This window comes from Oncorhynchus masou, chromosome 21 (genome assembly GCF_036934945.1).
Source record: "Oncorhynchus masou masou isolate Uvic2021 chromosome 21, UVic_Omas_1.1, whole genome shotgun sequence".
In the NCBI taxonomy this organism is placed as follows: domain Eukaryota; kingdom Metazoa; phylum Chordata; class Actinopteri; order Salmoniformes; family Salmonidae; genus Oncorhynchus; species Oncorhynchus masou.
Genome location: NC_088232.1, coordinates 10001325 through 10016942, shown reverse-complemented (window position 1 = coordinate 10016942; position 15618 = coordinate 10001325). Strand labels below are relative to the sequence as shown.

Genomic DNA, 15618 nt, shown 5'->3' with positions numbered 1-15618 from the left:
TTTTTATAAATAACCAACAACCAGTGGGTCTTGCGACAGGTATACAGAGATAACCAGTTTACAGAAGAGTATAGAGTGCAGTGATTTATGTGTACCATAAGGATGATTGCTGGCAAATCTGATGGCCGAATGGTAAAGAACATCTAGCCGCTCGAGAGGACCCTTACCTGCTGATCTATAAATTATGTCTCCGTAATCTAGTATGGGTAGGATGGTCATCTGAATCAGGGTTAATTTGGCAGCTGGGGTGAAAGAGAAGCGATTATGATAGAGGAAACCAAGTCTAGATTTAACTTCAGCCTGCAGCTTTGATATGTGCTGCGAGAAGGACAGTGTACCGTCTAGCCATACTCCCAAGTACTTTTATGAGGTGACTATCTCAACCTCTAAACCCTCAGAGGTAGTAATCACACCTGTGAGAAGAGGGGTATTCTTCTTACCAAACCACATAACCTTTGTTTTTACTATTAGCGCGGTAAGTCAAGTCGTATTTGTAGGGTACTAAAGCCACTCACCAGCATTATGACCAGGAATACAACTTTCCCAAATTAGATCCTTTGTTTGCACCCCCCGGTGCAATTGAACTTATCCCAGAGGCTGCTCCAAGACGCCGCCAGCAGAGAAGAGGTATTCGGAGTGGACTTCCAGTCTCACTCAGGAAGCGTGCACACCATCCACTGCTTCTGAGTATATTACTTGCTAATGTTCAGTCTCTGGATAATAAAGTAGACAAGGTCAGGGCGAGGACTATAACATACTCTCTCGGGATATACTGTCCCCATCCATACAGCTAGCTGGGTTCTCAGTTCATCGTACAGACAGAAATAAAGAACTCTACGGGAAGAGGAAGGGTGGGATGTATGTTTCATGATTAACTACTCATGGTGTGATTGTGATAACATACAGAAACTGAAGTCCTTTTGTTCACACGACCTAGAATGCCTCACAATCAAATGCCGACCGTATTACCTCCCAAGAGAATTCTCTTCGGTTAAAGTCACAGCCGTGTATATTCCCCCTCAAGCCGATGCCAAGACTGCCCTCAAGGAACTACGCTGGAATTCATGCAAACTGGAAAACACATATCCCAAGGCTGCATTTATTGTAGCTGGGGATTTTAACAAAGCAAATTTGAGGAAAACACCGCCAAAGTTCTATCAACACATTGACTGTAGTACTCGCTCTGGTGAAACATTCAATCACCGTGGACACCGACATCTTGCTCCCGGACAAGCTAAACACCTTCTTTGCCCGCTTTGAAAACAATACAGTGCCACCGATGCGGCCCACTCCCAAGCACTGTGAGCTTTCGTTCTCAGTGGCTGACATGAGTAAGACATTTAAGCATGTTAACCCTCCCAAGGCTGCTGGCCCAGACGGCATCTCTAGCCGTGTCCTCAGAGCATGCACAGACCAGTTGGCTGGAGTGTTAACAGACATATTCAATGTCTCTCTATCCCAGTCTGCTGTCCCCACTTTCTTCAAGATGTCCATCAAACGTAATTGAACTAAATGACTATCGCCCCTTAGAACTCAGGTCTGTCATCATGAAGTGCTTTGAGAGGCTAGTTATTAAGGATCACATCACTTCTACCTTACCTGACACCCTAGACCCACTTCAATTTGCTTACCGCCCCAATTGACGATGCCATTGCACTGCACACTGCCTTATCACGCACGCCTCCAAATCTATCATAAAGTTTGTAGACAACATAACAGTAGTAGTCCGGATTACCAACAATGACGAGACAGCAAACAAAGAGGAGGTGAGGGCCCTGGCGGAGTGGTGCTAGGAAAATAACCTCTCCCTCAACGTCAACAAAACAAAGGAGCTGATCGTGGACTTCAGGAAACAGCAGAGGGAGCACGCCCCTAACCACATCGACAGGACCGCAGTGGAGAAGGTGGAAAGCTTCATGTTCCTCAGGGGGAAAACACATCACTGACAATCTGAAATGGTCCACCCACACAGACAGTGCGGTGAAGAAGGCGCAACAGCGCCTGTTCAACTTCAGGAGGCTGAAGAAATTCCACTTGGCCCCTAAGACCCTCACAAACTTTTACAGATGCACAAGTGTTCAAATGTTTTATGGAAAAAAATAGGTGTTTCCATAATGACAACTGGTAAAAAAAAGTTGTCACGACATGCGCGCATGATGCTCTGTCCCCTCTCACTCAGGTGACCCAGCCAATAGCGGACTAAGCTGCGGCCCTCCGGCCCTCCCCACCACTCACTCACTCAGCAGCAGCCTGCCTCACTGCCTGGTAGTTGACAGCAGCAGTTCACAGGGAAATATCTACATATTTAAATAAAAATCGACATATTTTAAGAGAAATGCCATAGCGGCTGCACTGCATCTTAGAAGTAGCCCAAAAACCTGCTACCCTGCTCGGATGAGAGTGCTCTGAAATCAGAGTAGATAGCTAGAGTGGCTTAACGAACCCACCCAGTATTGTGTGGCTCATCCTTATTGTGGCTAGCTTCAAATGGGAATCCATTAGACACTAACAACCTAATCAGATAGGCTTTTTGGCATAATGTGCTTTTATTGCCATTTGTGTACTGCCTTCATTTGGGTGAAAACTCAGATATTATGCTAGACTACCCTGATTATATAATTGGTGCATTAACATGATAACATAATATTGGGACAAATGACCCAAATAGGCCTAGGTTATATATTTAGTGTCTCTCTCAGTAATCAAGTTGTTCATGCTTAGTACAGCCATTATCTTTTCTCTCTGCTTCTCATCTCTCAATGCAACATTTCCATGACTACAGGGTGCCTTTCTCTAACATCAAAAGGGGACCAATTACTTTGAATGAATGGGGTGATTTCACACCAGCATAGTATGAACATATATGTATCTCAGATTGTTCTGGTAATTCTCACACAGTAGCTTCATTAGGAGGAAGGATGTTTGACATGCTTTTTACATGTGTATCACAACCAATTTTTTTTTTTGAGAATTATGATGAAAGTGTCCGTTTTAGGCTGTTTTTGGACCTATGTCTCCTGTAAGACTCTATGACAGCGTTCCCCAAACTCTGTCCTTCAAGCGGTGCACGTTTTTTTTTTTTAATTAGTTGATTATTAGAATCAGCTGTGATGTGCTAGGGCAAAAAGCAAAACGTGCATCTTTTGATTACCCGAGGACCGACTATGGGAAACCCTGCCCTATGATCTGTGAACCATGCACGACACAGACAACATTTTGCTGTCAATATACTACTTATAATGTTCTCTCAAATATGGAGTATGTCTTGATTCTGAAATACAAATGTTCATCACTTTATTCAGCATTTATAAATATTCATATCTTAAAACGACCCTAATTTGATTTAGCTTATTTTTCGACATTGTTTGTAACAATATACTCTTCAAACATATCACATTTCCAAAGTAGGCTCTCTGGTACGTTTAATTTTATTTTATAAATAGAAATTGAAGTTATAAGTCATTAACCAATCACAGCCCTCCTTTAGGATTGCACATTCAGCATGTCACCAGAGGGAGTGTCCATTAAATCAATTTTCCCTTTCACTGTGTTGGTGGTGCTCATAAATTGATCATACCTTCAGTATTAGCTGAGAGCCCACTCTGGAAATGTGATTTACCTGTAGAGTATATTGCTCCAAACAATTATATCTTAAAATTAACTAAATCAAAAAGGGTAGTTTTGAAATATTACTATTATTTTTTTATAATGATTAAATGAATGTGAACAATTTTATTTCAGAATTAGGACATACTCCATTTTTTTATCGTCAAAAATAATATCCCCCCGACAAAAAAAGCACATCCTTCCTCCCAATGTAGTTACTATCTAAAAATTGCCAGAACAATCGGAGATATAAAAAATAATTTATGATACGCTGGCATGGAATCGCACAATAGGACTCTATATTTTATTCTCTTTTCTTATGTCTCTTGTTCTCGATGTCTGTCTTTCTCACAGTAGCCTAATTAAGTTGTTTAGGTATATTGATGTATTTTCTCCATGCCTTCTCTCTTTCTCGCACACACACCTTCAGTAATCTTAGTTTAAAATCATAATTATTATGTCAAGCACATAATTGTTGCATCTCTTCTCTGTTTCTCTTTCCTCTCTCTTGATCTTTCTTTCTCTCTCTCGCACTGTCATGCCCTTGCCATAGAGAAGCGTTTATTCTCTATTTTGGGTAGGCCAGGGTGTGACTAGGGTGGGCATTCTAGTTTCTTTATTTCTATGTTTTCTGTTTCTGTGTTTTGACCGGGTATGGTTCTCAATCAGGGACAGCTGTCTATGTTGGGATGAATTACTTAGGCAGCCTTTTTTCCTTTGGGTATTTGTGGGTAGTTGATTTTGTTAGTGGCCTGTATAGCCCTAGTAAGCTTCACGTTCGTTTTTTGTTGTTTCTTGTTTTGTTGGCGACATTTATAATAAAGAGAAATGTACACTCACCATGCTGCACCTTGGTCCGGTCATTTCCCTGACGACGTTCGTGACACGCACGCTCTCTACTTTCTCTCTCGCACACTCTCTACAGCAGGTATTCTCCAACTGGGGTACACGCAATGTCGTCGGGGGGTAAGCCAAAAATGCCTTCGGGGGTACGCCAAAACAAACCTTTTAAACGATATATATTTATTTTTGATTTAAAAAAAACGATCTTCACATTTTCAAACAGTACATTTATATTTTCCAATGGGGCTATACATTTGGGTAAGGTCTCTCACCTGAGTAGCTTCGTTTCGCTGCGAAAAATAAAATTAAACCATCTAGTGTTCAGCGAAATAACACCACAATGTCAAATACAGGTAGCCTAGTCAAACAATTAACATCCAATCACATTAAACGTTACTCTCTTGCAGGAAACCTTCACTCTTGTGTAGACATTTAGAAATGAATCATGACAATTTGAAAAATAAGCCAAGGGACTTTTTTGAGCGAGAATAAAGATGACTGTCAAGTAGTAAGACATGTATAAAAGCAACAGATACCATTAATAAGAAGGTGCTAGAAGCGTCTGATATGGTGAGCTACCGAGTGGCTAGGACAGGCAAGACCAATACTATCGTGGAGGACTTAATTCTTCCTGCTACTGCGGATATGGCTGGGACAATGCTGGGAGGGAGAAAGGCTAAAAAAACTATACAGACAATGCCTTCATCAAACAACTCTGTTTCACGATGCATCAGTGAATTACTGCTTCACCTACAAGCCAATGAATTATATGCGTTATAGCTAGAGTCGTTATGCGTTAGAGTCAACAGATGTGGCGGGCCACGCACAGCTCCTCGTATATGTCCGTTACGTTTATGGGGGGTCAATTATGGAAGACATCCTCTTCTGCAAACCACTGGAAACCAGGGCAACATGATATGATATTTTTCAAGTACTGGACAACTTTGTGACATCAAATGGACTTTGGTGGTCAAGATGTGTTGGTATCTGTACTGATGGCGCAAAAGCCATGACAGGGGAGACATAGTGGAGTGGAAAGCAGTTGCAAGCAGTTGCTCCCGACGCCACTTGGGTCCACTGCAGCATCCACCGAGAGACTATTGCTGCCAAGGGAATGCCTGACAGCTTGAATTACATTTTGGACCCAAACAGTGAAAATGATTAACTTTCTTAAAGCAAGACCCCTGAACTCTTGTGTATTTTCTGCATTATGCAATGATATGGGCAGCGACCATGTAAAGTTTTTACAGCATACAGAAGTGCGCTGGTTATCAAGGGGCAAAGTATTGACACGTTTTTTTTAAATTGAGAGACGAGCTTAAAGTTTTATTTACTGACCATAATTTTCACTTGCATGATGGTTTCTCACACGACTGGCCTATCTGGGTGATGTTTTTTCTTACCTGAATGATCTGAATCTAGGATTCCAAGGACTCTCCACAATTACATTTAATGTGCGGGACAAAATTGAGGCTATGATTTAAGAAGTTGGAGCTCTTTTCTGTCTGCATTAACAAGGACATCACACAGGTCTTTCCATCATTGTATGATTTGTGTGCAAATGAACTCAAGCATACGGACAATGTAAATAATGTGATATAGTGAAGCACCTGAGTGAGCTGGATGAGCAATTACGCAGGTACTTTCCCAAAACGGACGACTCAAACAGGATTCGTCATCCCTTTCATCCCCGGCCTCCAGTCCACTTACCGATATCTGAACAAGAGAGCCTCATCGAAATTGCAACAAGCTGTTCTGTGAAAATGTCATTTAATCAGAAGCCACTGCCAGATTTCTGAATAGGGAGCTCTGAGTTTCTTGCCTTGGCAAATCGCGCTGTTAAGACACTGATGCCCTTTGCAACCATGTACCTAAGTGAGAGTGGATTCTCAGCCCTCACTAACATGACAACGAATACAGGCACAGGCTTTGTGTGGAAAATTATTTAAGACTGAGACTCTCTCCAATACAACCCAACATTGCAGAGTTATGTGCATCCTTTCAAGCACACCCTTCTCATTAACCTGTGGTGAGTTATTCACAAATAAGGTTTTATATGTAAGATGGCTAAATAAAGAGCAAAATGATTGATTATTATTATATTAATATTTGTGCCCTGGTCCTATAAGAGCTCTTGGTCAATTCCCACGAGCCGGGTTGTGACAAAAACTCATACTCATTCTTATGTTTAATAAACACATCATATAGTGTGTGTGTGGCAGGCTTACAATGATGGCAAAAAAACAACATTTGAGAGTGAGCTGACCCCAGTGGTGGTAGAAGAGGCACTCAGCGGGAGGTTGAATGTTTGAAGGGGTACGGGACTATAAAAAGGTTGGGAACCACTGCTCTACACTTAGTGTAGTCATTAAGCATTAACAACTTGATATCTTTTCTCTGCGCTTCCCAACTCTCAATGCAACATTTCCATGACGACATGGGGCCTATCCCTAACATTAAAGGGGGACAAAATACTTTGAATGAATTGGGGGGAATTGGGGTGGCAGCGTCGCCTAGTGGTTAGAGTGTTGGACTCGTAACCGAAAGGTTTCAAGATCGAATCCCCGAGCTGACAAGGTATAAATCTGTTGTTCTGCCCCTGAACAAGACAGTTAACCCACTGTTCCTAGGCCATCATTGAAAATAAGAATTTGTTCTACACTGACTTGCCTAGTTAAATAAAAATTCCACACCAGCATAGTCCAAAAATATAATTGTTAAATCAGATTGTTCTGGCAATTCTCACATAGTAACATTGGATCTTTGACATAATTTTTACATTTGTATCACAAACAGGTTTGGGGGAAAATTATGATGAAAGTGGCAATTTTAGGCCCTTTTTAGACCTGTACATTCCTCCTCTAAGACCCTACGATCTGTGAACCATACATGATACAGACATTGGTGTCATTATACTTGTGTTCTGTCGAACATGGTGAATATCTAGATTCAGAAGTCAACATGTTCACATATTCCTTTATTCAAGGTGAAATCTCTGATCTTCTATTTCAGCTCATGAAACGGGACCTACACCTTGATACTATTGTTCAGACTTGTTTTGATCAGTCATGTTGGATCCCTTACTAAAAAGTAGCTGTCGGTCTTTCTCACAGTAGCCTAATTAAGTTGTTGATAAATATTGGTGTGTTGTTCGATCGCTCTCTTTCTCTCTGCAGTTAATTAAGTTGTTGATAATGAATACAAATGACCTGATATCTCCTCTCTATATCAGCATCCACTGAGTTGACTGTGAGTGTGCATAGGCAGTTAGTACAGTGTGGACGAGTTCCCAGAGAGCTTTAACCAGCTGGAACTGCTGAAGACCCACGACCACCTGATCTCCCGCGGAGCATTCAGCCTCTGGCAGGGAGACGAGGAGGGTGGGGGGTGGGGTGAAGACTGGTATCAGCAGAAGGAGGAGAAGCTGAAAGACAGACCGGAGGAGCTGTGGGCGGCGGAGAATAACAGAGGGAGTGTGACGCACTAGGGCTGGGAATTGCCAGGGACCTCATGATACAATGTTTTCATGATACTTACGTGCCAATATGATATGTATTGTGATTCGCACGATTCTATGTGTTGCTGATTCGATACTGTGATTTAATTGGGATTTGATATTCCAAACATATTTGTCACCTTATGTCTGCTGCAGAGGGACAAGAGAGAGCCAGGAGAAAGCTAGTTTTGACCAGTCATGGAAAGAAAAGTGCTGAAAACAAGTATGAATTATGAATGAATGTTTACTTAATAATTTGTAGTTTACCCAGAGAGACCTGTGACCGTGAAAAGCTTTATTAAAAGTGTACAACAAGTTTTGGCGTTGACCCTGCTATCCTGGAGCTGGTCATCAGGTGCTCATAGTTGACCTATTTTGCACACCACAGCCTATCATGAGACATCCATTTTCTTCGTCACTGGGCCAATATGTATAGAAAGATTTGTTCAAATCCAAGGTGGTTGCGGTGTAAAAGTGACTGAGCATGAGCTGTGAGATCACTGCTTAAGATTGGAACAGAACAGCACGGTAAGCTTTTGATTACTGTGTGTGTCCTAGTTTGTGCGTGTGTCGTGATGTGTCTCACTGGTATCGCCCACAGCCAGAGAGGTGGTGAGATTTTAGCAAATGGAAGGGGGAGGGGAGGGGGCAAGATAATCCTCTAGAGCTCTTGTTTGTTCCCCCTGTCAAAACTGTGCAGAAATAACTTTAAATCTCCATCTCTCAGTGAATCCAGAGACAAGAACAGGTTTTTGTTGGCGGCTTGATGGAGGTTTGATTTTGCATAGAACAAGCTGAATAATAGTTGTGAGTTGATTGTCATCTGTCGTTGGGATAATGTTGGGTGGTTTTAACTATTTTAAGCTCCGGCCTTGTTTTTTGATTTCTATGAAAATGCATCTGCCTTTCGGCTGTTTCATGATATGTTGAAGAGTTCGATAAAGGTCAGTTAAAATTCAAATATTCTCTCTCTCTGCCTCGTTAAGCTGTCGACGGTCAAGCGGCTGCTCTCGGTTGACCCCTTGCTTGCGCATTGCCAGGACGAGGACGGCTATACTTCGTTGCACCATGCGGCCTACGGAGGCCACGCCGCCACGGCCTCTACCCTGCAGCCAGCGGGCACCGAAGTTAACTCCCGCACTGCCGACGGCTGGACGCCCCTAAACGGCGCCTGTCGCTGGGGCCAAGTCGCCACCGCAGCCCTCATGTTGAGCCAAGGGGCGGAGCTGTACGCCCAGCCCAACGGTGGCCTCACAGCGCTCCACCTAGCTGCCTCCCGCCCACATGCTGGAGTTCCTCCTATCGCTGTGCTCCATCAAGGCGGCGCTTCAGAGCAAAAGCTAGGAGAAGGCCAGTGAAATCACTAGCCGAAGTGGACCGCATGACTTCCTGTTTGAGATGGCGGAGAACTGTAACAGCGTGCTGTCTCCCCGGTGACCCCCCACCCCACCCCCTTTCACACACATACATCAGCCCTCCTTTCCCTCTACCCAGGGGACTTCATGGAAGAGAAGACAGTGTTCCAAGAAGTGTCTTATGAATATATGAACAGTCATGGACACCACCACATTGTCTTTCTTTGCAGTCCTGGGAGGAAACATCAATTATCAGTATGATGACAGTTTCTCTTATGTGTCCTCTGCACGTTTTATTTGTCCCAAATGCCAACATATTCTGTACATAGTGCACTACTTTTAGGCCCTTCCCTGGTCACTATGTAAGGGAATAGGGTGCCATTTGGGATGCAGACCCTAATATCCGTGTACTTGCAATGGGTTGAAATTAACTGGTCCAATTAGCATCCTCTCAGAAACGGGGAGATTTTAGCATGGAAACCCACACGGTCAGATACTGTACTTTGGATTAGGTCATCTTTTGATTGGTCGAAGGTGATCCAACTCATCCAATTGTTGACATACATTTTTTAAAATAATGTCTGTCATTACAGACGCAGGCTCAAATGGGTTTCAATGGTGGGATGACTAACATTGTGAATTGAAGCAGATCAGTTTGGGTTCCAGGCTAAATAGTGTGTGCTGGAGTAATGTTTCTCATTGGTTTCTGAGCATTTGGGCTGTATTCAACTCATTTATTGAATTGATTGTCGAGCGTTGTGGCCATTAGAAATAGAATTATTCATTCTAATGCTATGGTTACAGCTCATTTGTTAGTCATCCAAATGTCATCCGTGCTCGCTGTAGAAATACAAATAAAATCAGTATACATTGGACTAGGTATGTTTTCCCTTAATGCCTTTGAATGTCCCATCTTCCTTTAAAAATAATGGCCATCATTTTGATAGCACTTAACCAAACCCAACCTGAGGACATTATTCAGAACCGCATTAATTTCCAAATGTTTGTTTTCCCCCGGGATGTCCATGAGAAGATGTCTAAAGTGTGCCTATGCCCTGCGCACAGTCAATTCAAAAAGCATAGTGCCTGAACGGCGGTGTTTCAAACTCGCTTGGGATGAAGTGCTGTCCCATGTTATGGCAACTTGTGGTTGTTTTTGATAAGATCACCTTGATCACCTATTATTTGATCTTAAAACGGGTAGTCAGACCTGTCACTATCCAGCCGTGCTAAAAAGGACGGCTGAAGAAATTTGGCTTGTCACCAAAAGCACTCACAAACTTCTACAGATGCACAATCGAGAGCATCCTGGCGGGCTGTATCACCGCCTGGTACGGCAACTGCTCCGCCCACAACCGTAAGGCTCTCCAGAGGGTAGTGAGGTCTACACAACCGGGGGCAAACTACCTGCCCTCCAGGACACCTACACCACCCGATGTTACAGGAAGGCCATAAAGATTATCAAGGACAACAACCACCCGAGCAACTGCCTGTTCACCCCGCTATCATCCAGAAGGCGAGGTCAGTACAAGTTTACATACCCTACATTATTCATCTCATATGTATACGTATATACTGTACTCTATATCATCTACTGCATCCTTATGTAATACATGTATCACTAGCCACTTTAAACTATGCCACTTTGTTTACATACCCTACATTACTCATCTCATATGTATATACTGTACTCGATACCATCTACTGTATCTTGCCTATGCTGCTCTGTACCATCACTCATTCATATATCTTTATGCACATATTCTTTATCCCCTTACACTTGTGTATAAGACAGTAGTTTTGGAATTGTTAGTTAGATTACTTGTTGGTTATTACTGCATTGTCTCACATTAACATCTGCTAATCATATGTATGTGACAAATAAAATTTGATTTGATTTGGAAGTATGGTCATCAAAAGGTCACTGGAGGTAAACAGAAGGAGAGTCTATCCTCCGCGGTGATGTTTCCCCTATGTACAGATCTAGGATCAGCTTCCCCTCCCTCTATCCTAACTCAACCATCATTGAGGTAAATGCAGAATTGACCCAAGATCAGTGTCTAGGGTCAACTTCAGCCTACTCTGAGGGTCAACTTTGAGCGTGACAGTTTAACTTCTAATTTAAAAAAATGTAAAAAAACATATTCGGCTACACACAACTTTAAAGCGCAACTGAATATAATAACCAACTTCTCGGGTTGAAAACATCAATTTTAGTCAAACATTCAGTGGCAAAACTGACTGAAGTATAAGTAGGATCATTTTGATCATATAAGTCAGTATATTCCAAAACAGAGTTTTGTGAGATTTGTGTAACGGAGTTCGTCATGACTTTACATGAGGGTTGGGTTTGGATTACAATCATGCCCACTTTCCCACAAACACAAGATGGTAGAATAGTCATGAACAGAGAAACAGCTGCGCTGATTACGCTCCATCCAATCATAGCAGCCAGAATCTACAGACATTGGGCTTGTTCGACATTGCAGACGACAGTGCAACTGCTGACTGATCTACAAATCATTTAGCACCGTAAATAACTACTCAATATTATTTGTAGAGCAGTCAGTCACCACAATGCATCATGGATTTGATGCTCTCGAACACTGCTATTGAGACAGACCTGCCCATTACGCAGCGCCACCGACTTTGTTGACATAAGACAACCCAGCGCCAATGTTATGTTGCTGAAAGAACACTTGGCCTCTAAGCCCTTTATGGGGTGGCCAATTGCTAATGTTTTTGATAGTGATCACTTGTGTCTGCCAAATTTTTGGGGCAAAAGGAGAACTGAGGTGATGCACTGCCACGTCTCAATATTCCATTTGCGAGCCGTGACCTGTTTTGTAACATAATTTGCTATCAAACACTGCCAGACAGACACACTGGATAGTGAGAAAGTTATAAAAAATGTAAAAAACGTCACGAAGCATACACATGGCCCCTCGCAAGTGACTTGATAAGCTGATTTAGCTGACATGGCCTGGTTGCTCAATGTGCCTGCTAGCTACTACTAGCTTCATTGACAAATAAACTGTATGCAGGGCACTGACTAGTTTTTCATGCACATTTTCTTACTTGAGAAATACTGCACCAAACAACTTAGCTAGGTGTAAAATTGTGCTATTAAGACCTTGGCAAAAGCGTCAAAATGAATGACAGATTTCTTGATTTTCCTCTATTTGGAGGAAGCGAGTGACTGTTGTTGCTACGGTGACTCGGGAGGGACAAAACAACAGTAAGTGCCAGGGTACGATGTGCGAACACAACACACCCACATCAAACCACTCCCCCAAGACCCAAATCTCATGTTTTCTTTGGTTAATTAGCACCAGAAAAACACAATGCAGAAACCTTGTGTTCAGTCCCCCTTTAAGCAGCATATCTTCAAACCCCAGAACTTCTCTACGGCTCCATCAATGTCTGTGAGACGGGGCTGATTTTATTCATGCACATTCAATCGCAAGATAATTGTCCTGTCTGTTTAAAAAGTTGGGTTACTTTGTGCACAGCGTGTGCAACTACAAGTACGTAAGATCTGAGTGACTCCTACCTGTTGTCATGGGAACTGGGAGAGTCTGCTGTTCTGCGGTACATCTGTGGGCGCAGCCATGTTAAAATACTCAACACTCACACTGTCCTGTTTCCTCCCCACACACACACACACACACACACACACACACACACACACACACACACACACAACCCTAGCCCTTGGGTATTTATGTACAAAGGATTGTTTGTACCTACAGTCCATTAGCCTTTCAAATGCCTGGGCACTAAGGGGATAGGGATTGCAAATGGATTTGGAATCGAGCATCTGCAGTATAATGGACCCTGGGTCATACTAATTGGGGCACACCGTACCAAAATGTTTTGCAACGGAAAACGAAAATGACTGTTTCTTATTGGACAAGTCAAGATAGTACATCCCCATTTTTGTCCGTTTCCTTCCATTTTGGGCCTAGTGTATACAACCCTGCTGCTGTTGAGGTAAGGCCTCTCAGATATGACCCAAAATGGCTATTTGACCCCTGTTTGTTTCTGTGTGAGAGCAGAGAAGTGGGGTGAAGTTGTCCCTAGATGCTGATCTTGGGTCAGTTTTGCATTTTCACCACTAATGGTTAAGGTTAGGATTGGGGGGGGCTGAACCTAGATCTGTACCTAAAGGATACTTCACCTTGGAGTGAGAGCAGAGGGACTAACAGCCCTCTGCTCTCATGTTTGACTGTGAGATGCAACTGATATGCTAAACAGTAGAAGCCCTGCGACTTCTTCAAGGTGCTCGTTCAGATAGCAACCACTGAATATGCATGTTAAAACTGCACATTTGAAAAGAAAAGAAATCAAGCTTGATCATTGTTTAATGTCTGCTGAATCTTTTGCTGCTCATTGACAAGTTGTAATCCACGCTCGCTGTGGAAAGACAAATACATCTTTGTTCAAATCTCCGTTTTCAATCTTCATAGTGCATATGCAAATTGGAACAAGCAATACATTCCACATGAACCTCGTCTGGTTCCTTCTCCGATTGAGACCGGTATGCTTTGACTGTGAGATGCAACAGATATACCCTCTGTTCTCAAAGCAGCAGCACTTCAAAACTTGACACATTTTTATCCCTAAAATTGTTTTAGTACACAACTGTCTTTTTCAAAGTTCTTCCTTCAGGATACTCTTCTAATGTAGCAGATCCCACAACTACACTAGGAGAAAGCTTGTCTGTGTGCCAAATGACAACTTATTTCCTTTATAGTGCATTATTTTTGACCAGCCATTATGGGGCTCTGCACTAAAAGGGAATATTGCACAAAAAATAGGGTGCCATTTGGGGCGAACCCTTTGCCACGTCATGCAAACGAAGCATTCAAGCTGCATTTGTGAAGTCGATCGCAAAGATTTCCTATGTAAGGGATCAAAATGTGACTAAACCACAGAGCCTACGGAAGGTTGCAGAATACTAATGGGCACTAGCTAGATCTGTTTGGCATAACTCGCATCTCGAAATTAAACATGGAAACCCTACACACACAGATTCCTAATGTCCTTGAGTGATCAAGCATCATGTAGAACCCCGACTTCAAACAGGCAGAAGTTGGCTTTGAAGAGTAATCACAGGGGAGATCAGCTTTAATATTGCAGAAAGATTGTGGGTTCTATCAATGTAATTGTCTTCATCATTTCCCATCCCCCATATATATTTTAAAAACATTTGACTTCTTTATTATTTCCCCCCAAGCCTACCTCCCCTAATTTGAGTAAACCAATGGACAACAATACTTAGGCATCTGCTCCTAGTTTATTAATTGCATTCGGAAAGTATTCAGACCCCTTCCTTTCCCCCACATTTTGTTACGTTACAGTCTTATTCTAAAATATGTTATATGAAAAAAATCCTTACCAATCTACATACAATACCCCATACAAATGTGAGCAAATGTATATATATTTTTTGCTTATTTACATAAGTATTCAGTCCCTTTGCTATGAGACTCGAAATTGAGCTCAGGTGCATCCTGTTTCCATTGATCATCCTTGAGATGTTTCTACAACTTGATTGGAGTCCACCTGTGGTAAATTCAATTGTTGGAAATGATGTGGAAAGGCACACACCTGTCTATATAAGGACTCACAGTTAACAGCGCATATCAGAGCAAAAACCAAGCCGTGAGGTTGATGGAATTGTCTGTAGAGCTCCAAGACAGGATTGTCGAGGCACAGATCTGGGGAAGTGTACCAAAACATTTCTGCAGCATTGAAGGTGCCCAAGAACACAGTGGCCTCCATCATTCTTCAATGGAAGAAGTTTGGAACCACCAAGTTTCTTCCTAGAGTTGGCCACCTGGCCAAACTGAGCAATCGGGGAAGAAGGGCCTCGGTCGGGGAGGTGACCAAGAACCCGATGGTCACTCTGACAAAGCTCTAGAGTTCCTCTGTGGAGATGGGAGAACCTTCCAGAAGGACAACCATCTCTGCAGCACTCCACCAATCAGGCCTTTAGGGTAGAGTGGCCAAACGGAAGCCACTCCTCAGTAAAAGGCACATGACAGCCCACTTGGAGTTTGCCAAAAAGGCACCTAAAAGACTCTCAGACTATGAGAAACAAGATTCTCTGATTTGATGAAACCAAAATGGAACTCTTTGGGCTGAATGCCCAGGGTCACGTCTGGAGGAAAAACATGGCACCATCCCTACGTTGAAGCATGGTGGCTGCAGCATCATGCTGTGTAGATGTTTTTCAGTGGTAGGGACTGGGAGACTAGTCAGGATAGAGGGAAAGATGAATGGAGCAAAGAGATCCTTGATGAATACCTGCCC

The 15618-nt window shown here is 42.7% G+C and overlaps 1 pseudogene; it reads left to right on the top strand.

The window, feature by feature from the left end:
• Window positions 1–1279: 1279 nt before the first annotated feature.
• Window positions 1280–9382, top strand: LOC135508584 (ankyrin repeat domain-containing protein 49-like; annotated as a pseudogene).
• Window positions 9383–15618: the final 6236 nt, after the last annotated feature.